The following is a 7,452-nucleotide window of genomic DNA, read 5'->3' as shown; positions in this document are numbered from 1 at the left end:
ATGGGAACGAGCTGAGAAGAGAGAATTTTGCAGCAACCCCAACTCAACTAACAGCACTGAAGCCTTTTTTTGCAGGAAAAAGACTTTGTGATGTTCTTGAAAGTGGAGAAGAGACTGATTTGCCACCCGGGATGGCATTTAAAGAGCCGTTGCAAGGAGGTACGAATTACCAGCATGCAGAGATCAACACAAGATAAGGATGTTGCCACTACCCGCCTACTCTGCACCTTGCAGGCACTTGGGACACCACTTCACTGCCGCAGCAGGGACCCAGGATGCCGGGCAGCAGCTGAAGAAGGGAGCGAGCCTCCATGGCAAGTTTCATATTTCTCCTCATCATCCCCTTTCCTCACTCGCCGGCACCAGCCATCAACTGGTTTGTTGGTACATGGGAGATTGCAGCCTCCTTCGGCTGTCACGTCCTGAATCCCTGCCAGATTTGTGTTGCAAGAACTGGTGCCAGTGTTTTTAACCCAGAGTGTATTTGGCCCCTAGTGTTCTCCATGACACAGAATAAACATTAGGGAGGAGATTCAGGCTTCAATGAGAAATGCTTTCCCATGATACGTTTTCATTTTGGCATGCACACTGTTTATGATGAAAGGATCCTAAAATAATTGTATTAGATGAACCGTCTGTTCTTCTTGCTTTGAGGCCAGTACAGCATGACATTTTAGAGATAAAATGTTGTGGAACAGCCTCTGACTTACAGCCCGATAGAACTTTTCCGAAGCCATACTTCTTTCTCCTTTTATTTGCTTGAGGTTTATAACCTGAAAACGTCAAGCTTGCATCACAACATTGCCAAAAGATCATCCTGTGCACTAGCTAAACCTTAAATTATCAGCAAATTTAATTTTTCTTCAGAATGCTGATTCACAAGCAGTCAGCTCCTCAGTGGAAAAAACTCCTCCCTCCAATTCAAAGGAATTCCAGGATTCACAAGAAATACAACATTTCCAAGAGGAGACTGTCTGTCCTTAGGAGAGCTTATTTCTGTGTGCAAGTTCAAGTGAGTCTACGGGATCTTAAATCAAAGGGGACCAATGCCAGATCAGTTGCTGAGTAACTGATACTGATCATCACATCCTGACCAGCTGGATGAACGACAGCAACAATTTCTTGGGATAGCATCTGAAGTCTTCTGCATTTTCTTTCCATGCAATTAACTCATGACTGAAACCTTAACGAGGGGAAATTAATTTGTGCTGCAGAGAGACGGTTTTGTACTGTGTTCTTTGGACAAAGGTATGTAATTATAAAAACTCTGAACCGTTATGCACATTGCTTAGAGTATTGCAATTACAGGGAAGTAAAGAGAGCACCTTGCCAAATGCTTTGAGAGTCACAGGTGAAAAGGGCTAGCCAAAAGCCACATCATTCATGTTGGGCCAGATTCTGCCTGGCTCCTTTGGGAAGTGCTCTGTGACTGGCAACAGGAGGGGAAAAGGTTTAGCGGGTCCTTGCTGCTATTCTCCTTTGTTTCTTCCTTTGTGGAAGGAGATGGGATCCCATTATGCTGTTCTTGGTGGAGGGACATGATGCACCTTGAAGGAGTTCAAGACCACATCTCTACCTTCCCCAGGCCACTCTGCAGCAGTACTGTGGGACATAAGCTGTCCCTAGCAAGAGGTGTGGCATATGACGCACCTGGGAAAAGTCTCCTTTGCATGTCCCTGCAGCTCCTTTTGCTGTAGACAGTGACCATGGAGGACACAAGCTGAGCCGTTACCAGCACAACTATTTGTCTTGCCCTCACTTGGGATAGTTGCTTTGTAGTGAGATTTTTGAAAGCCACTGAGAACAGCAATGAATGGAGAATGACGGAAGTCTCAGCCTAAAACATGACAAGTCCTGCCCCCAAGAGCTTGGGACTGGCACTTCTGCCTGCACTTTGGTAAAAAAAATGGGACAAACCGAGCAAGGCATTTTTGTTGGATCATTTATTTATTGTTCTGTGCAAAGCACAGGGTGTAACTATCACCAGTCATTTTTGGCTATTGAGCTAGCACCAGACATCACTGTGTTACTATTAGAGCAAAACATATTAGCTAATCGTGAATTTACTTTTAGCCATGGTGTCTGCACGGCTTTCCTGTTTTTGCGCAATGCTGCAGGACGTGAGACAGATCCCACAGTCACAAATTTCTCCTGGGTGGAGACTTGCTTATTGCAAACAGCGCCATGGGTGTGGAGATGTGTACAGGGGCATCGCTGGAGGTCGTTTGTTGGACTGGTTGCATCTTGCTCTGATCCAACAGCTACTTCTACACTAATGACTAAGTAGGGCCAGGGAACAGGGTCAAGCATTGCCCATGCTGTTAAATTTTTAGTGTGGTCCTTGGTATAATTTTGGCTGAGGCTAATAAATGCTCTCCCAGACCAAGTCTGGGCACAGTCCTGAGCTTAACACTCCTGATGGGTGGTTTGACTATAAGGTACCTGTTTTGGAGCGTAGAAGAGTTTACGCTTGTGGCCAGGTGCTGCCAGTTGGACTCAGGGCAAGGGAACACAGCCAGTATGGCTGTTACTCAGTTGCTCTTCCGTAGTAGTTGCTGTCAAGAAGCATTACCCAGGTGTACTCCGTACTCCAGTCCTTTGATTTGTCACAGATTTTTAATGCCAAGAAGGCATATGTTTCCTAGTGGCTTAATGCTTCATAGCTAATTCCTCCAGAATACACGGAGTTAAATTAGCCAGTCCTAAAGACCTCTCATTCTTTAATGCATCCTTTTCTCCCCAGCATCTCTTTTTCTGCTCTCATTTGTCTTCTCTAGATAAGCAAGGCTTGCCAGGACTCAAAGAGAGGTACCAGAAAATGCTCGGTAGTTGGGGTTGTCCCAAAGCAGAGCCCCAGGCAACACAGCCGGCGTGTATAAGCCGTGGCTGGGACATAGTCCAGGGCACTTGTCCTCTTTTTCTTGTTGATGTGGTTCACTCGAGAACAATCAAAAATGTCCTTTATGTACCAGGGCTAGGCATTATGGGCATGCGCTCTGAACTGACGCCTGCCTCTCTCCATCCACAATGTGGGATGAGGCTCAGCCTTGGATGCTCTGGTGCCTAAACAGGACATTAATGGTGCCCATACTGAGAAAACAGCTCCTCGGTTCCTAGGTCCGGGAAGACAAGCAAGCCCTGGATATGTCCTAAGTCTGTATCCAAGAAAGACCAACGTATGCACCAGCTTGTCCTCTGTGCAAAGGATACCCAAGCCACAGTGTGCTCCGTGGTAGGAGAGGACCAGGACCATCCCATGGCAAACCCCGTAGCAAGAGGACCAGGCATAACATAGCCAGCCTCATCAGGTAGCACCAGCATGAACACTCTACTCATGCTGTCACCTCTGGCTCCTCCTGTTATTTCCAGGCTAGCTCCTCACTCTTTATGTGCCTCTCAGTCAGCCGCCACCAAGAGACATCTTCAGGGATAACACCAGCTCTCCTGCCTCTCCAGCCCTTCTGCAGGGTAGACTCAAAAGCCACTGATGGGGAAGGAGTTACTCAACCCTGCAGGTCTTTCATGACCCATCCTGGAAGACAGGGGCTGTGCAGCCTTAATGCAGATATTACACATACTGGTCTTTTGTTGACACTTTAGTTTTTGTTAATTTTGGGTAAACAAGCTTCCTCTAGCAGAATAAGCTGTCTTTTGCATTATGCTGACTTTTTGCTGGTATAATATAAAAAGCACATGGGCTTTTGCTGACGCTGTTATTCCAGCAAAACGTTTAAGCATGGGCTTCGCCTAATTCTTTGACAATATTCCCAGATTTATTACATGCAACGAGCAAGCACAGAACAAGTATTTCAGTGACAATCTCTGGGTTGGAAACAGACACAAAGAAATAAGTTCTCTTCTCTGCAATATCCTAATTGCTCCTTTTACTCTCTGATGGGCTGTAAGATTATCGGTTTCCTAGGAGGTTTCCTTACCGTCTCTCATACATTAAAAAATTTCCTATTTGTTCTAATGCCCTTTCCTATTTGTGTTTTGAATTGTCCCTTAGGTTTCTCGACATCCAGATTATATCAGACCTTCCAAGGTTTAAAACCTACAATTTCAAAAGATTTTAAGTGATTTTAAGAATACCTTTCTTTCAGTGTGCATCTGTGAATGTTTTATAAGATTTTCCTGTCGTGCTACTATTTTTTTAGTACTATTGAGTTGTGTATTTTAATAAAGACTAAAATAGCTGAAAGACAGTCCACTTACAAATGAAAATCCACTGCAATTTTAGTGTTACGTAATACACCTTTATGGGAAAAATCTCGTAGCACTCAGTAAGGAAAGAAAGCAGTGGGAGTCGGTAGAAATTTAACTCAGTTTTATGGAAGTTATTTTAAAACGCTGTAGAGTTAAACAGAGAATAATTTAATTTTTACGGAGTTTTTAATAACCTCTAAAATTCTATTGCATTGATTTAATATCACCTAAGAGCTCAACAGAAAGGTATAATTTCCTGCTAAATTCTATAGGATCGTACCGTAGGTTTGTATCCTAAAAATAATTTTAAGCCCAAGAGAGCATCTTCTCTGAGCAGGAGACTGCCTCCCCCCAGCTGCATCTCTCTGTAAGATTCTTTAGCTTCAGATCCTTTTGCTTGCATTTTGTTTCTAATATTTAATCTCTACAGGATAAAAGGGAGAAAAAGAAGAAAGAAGAGATTGCCTATTTCTTTTTCAGTTACTCTGCTTAATAAACTCCAGCGTCTTTCTCTGCCCAAATGTCTGCTTTTGGAAGCTCCATATCATGTCATAAATGCTACTTGTTTGAACAAACAGAGATTTATTTATGGTGCTGAAAGGACTTTTTGTGCTCCCTGCCTCATTTGCAACATTATTACCGATTGATTTCTGCTGTACCTATTATTGACTTGCCAGCAATATCCCAAAGTAAGGCTGGGTCTATGTCAGAAAAATTTGTTGCCTTACACTGAGCCTTTTTCAGCACCGTCTACTCAATATTGTTCCTCTACCCAGCTACTGCTCCAATAAACCAAAACAGCTAGCTGTTGTCTGAAACGAAGAATAATTGGAAAGACCATGCCTACTTCTTTCAGCTCAAGTGACAATTCAGCCATTTAGGGCTCCTCTAACACTCCTGAATGCGGAACTACTAAAATCTTGGCTCTCGTTAGTCCGTCAGTAGTAATATTAAAACTTACAAACTCCTGGCAGCATTTACCTCCATGCTGCACAAAGACGGAGCAGTCAGGCTAAAAAATCCACACAGGATCTGGATTACCGCATGCAAAAAGCCAGTGGATAGAGTTGCAGCATCTTACCTGCCTGCCACGTAGCAATTAATGAAGCTTTAAAAACGTTCTCCAGGAAATATTTGCAGGGCACCTGCCTGCGAGCTCTCCGGGGTTGCCTTTTGTTGGCTGCATTTATGCAGACCCTTCACGACGGCCTCCAGGCTCACAGCATGAACTCCAGGATGCTCCTCCAGCACGAGATGGGAAATAATACCTCTGTTTCATCTGTGGTGCTGAAGCTCTCAGAGGGTCAGACGTGGGACCCCAGAGGACACGCAGGATGCCAGAGGTAAGGCTGGGACAGATCCCGCCAGCTCTAGATTGCAGCCTTGGGCTCCAAATGCTTGAGACCATAACCCCAGAGAGAAGATTTCCAGACCTCACTAGGTGATTACGCTGACCTAGCTATAACCCAAGCAAGGTAACCCTCTAGCTTAGATAGCAAAGGGGATGAAACAACAAAAAGCACTCTAGAGTTGTCTAGTTCCCTGGCAGCTAGCTATGACTCATCCCTTGGTTTCCCCTCCTAGCCATGACTGCTATTTGCAGGGTGATGCACCTGTGATGCCACCTTCTTCTTGGCTTTGACTAGCCAGCCAGCCCAGTGCCCATGACACGTCCGATAGCAAAAGCCTCTCCGCCAGTTCCGTCTCTTTGAACTTGGAACTCTCTCCTGTTGTCTCTGTGTCACAGGGACACTGCACTGGCAGCTCTCTTTCACTTAGGAAAAGTTATTTCTGACTTTAAACACAAGTGTCTCCTGCCTTTTCAGGAAGACATGGGCACAACACGCTGTTCAGATAACAGCTCTCCCTTGCTTGTCCAGTTGAGAGGGTACAGGACACCTGCAGCATCCTTTGATTTGAGGGGATTTTCAACCACCTTGAGTTTCAATGGGGAACCATCTGGAAATGCTTGCAGGACTTCACATCTGATGGCGCAGCACATATCGTGCATCTGCTTTAGCCTTTATAGGAAGGGCAGATATTCAGGCAATAAAGACAATAATGAGGTTATTTTGACTCTTTCAACAGACAATCCTCAAGCACCATACAAATATGGGTGAGTTAAACTGCCCAACAGGTCTACGAGTAGAACAGGTGTTCCTGTGTCCTTTTTACGGATAACATAAAAGGAGAAGTTGGAGATGGATGCACAACCCAGCAGAGCCAGCAGGAATTCTCAGGGGAGACATCCAGGCTCTACCAAAATGGATGGAAATCCTGCCACCGGCTTTACTGGGATTTCAGCCCAGGACTTTTGGACGCTTTCTGCAGACTTCTCTTTCTATCACTGTGTGAGATAGTGAAGCTGTAAGAGGCATCAGATTGCATCATTGTTTGGGCATCACACGTAAAAAGCCTTGTGCAATGGGTCTCCTGTGTTACTGCAGTAATTTTTGCCATCTCATGTGGCACATCTTTTACTTCGTTTTAAAAGTATATCTGGCTGGCATGAAGGCATTTTGTATTATATCATATCATATTATATTATATTAGTCCCTGGAAGTCCAAAGTGGTACCAGGAGAGCAGTAGGGCCCATCTGGAAAATGTGTTACAGCCCATAAAACACTGTCCTTTGAGTGTGAAAGGTTAGACTGAACTATCCAGCTATCTCTTCATTATTTAGAGTGGTTAATTATGGGATTAGATTGATGCACAGAAGGTCTCCACCCTCCACTGGGCTGGGTGGTTCCTCCAATGGGACAGCACAGAACCTGCCTGTGCATAACAGGGAGAAAATCCCCTTACCTTCCTCATAGAGGCTGGAGAGAAATTGCACCTGGATGGCCATATATCCAAAGCATGCCTGAATAAAAGAGCAGGTCCAGCCAAGAATATTTGGAAGAACAAGACCTTCTGAAGTCCATGGGCAGAACATTTCTTCCCACTCTCACCTGTAAGATGCAGCTGGTATATTTGGTGCTGTTTCCTGGGGATCACAGTAATGGTTGGGTTATGGCACCGGATTTTACAGAAAGGGAGACTGAAAGATGTGCAGGGGGACAAGCATACAGATTTTCTGCCACCCAACATGTTGGACATAGCAAGAATGGAGCATGTTCCCTCCACTTCATGCCATCTCCCTCCCCTACCCCGACTCCCTAAGCTCCCCCTCACAAGCAAAGCATCACCTGACAGTTTATACGCAGCATTTCCCAGAGCACCTGCCTTCTCCTTGCAAGTGTCCT

General features: G+C 44.9%; 1 long non-coding RNA gene across 1 annotated transcript; it reads left to right on the top strand.

Moving 5' to 3' along the window:
- The first annotated feature begins 675 nt into the window (after positions 1-675).
- On the top strand, positions 676-6,703 carry LOC141738089 (uncharacterized). The gene is made up of 3 exons (XR_012585300.1): positions 676-1,248; positions 5,334-5,549; positions 6,295-6,703. It is a non-coding gene; the product is annotated as an uncharacterized LOC141738089 (long non-coding RNA).
- Positions 6,704-7,452: the final 749 nt, after the last annotated feature.

Source organism: Larus michahellis, chromosome 1 (assembly GCF_964199755.1).
Source record: "Larus michahellis chromosome 1, bLarMic1.1, whole genome shotgun sequence".
NCBI classification, from domain to species: domain Eukaryota; kingdom Metazoa; phylum Chordata; class Aves; order Charadriiformes; family Laridae; genus Larus; species Larus michahellis.
The sequence above is the reverse complement of the archived record's forward strand: the minus strand, read 5'-3'. Positions and strand labels throughout refer to the sequence as shown.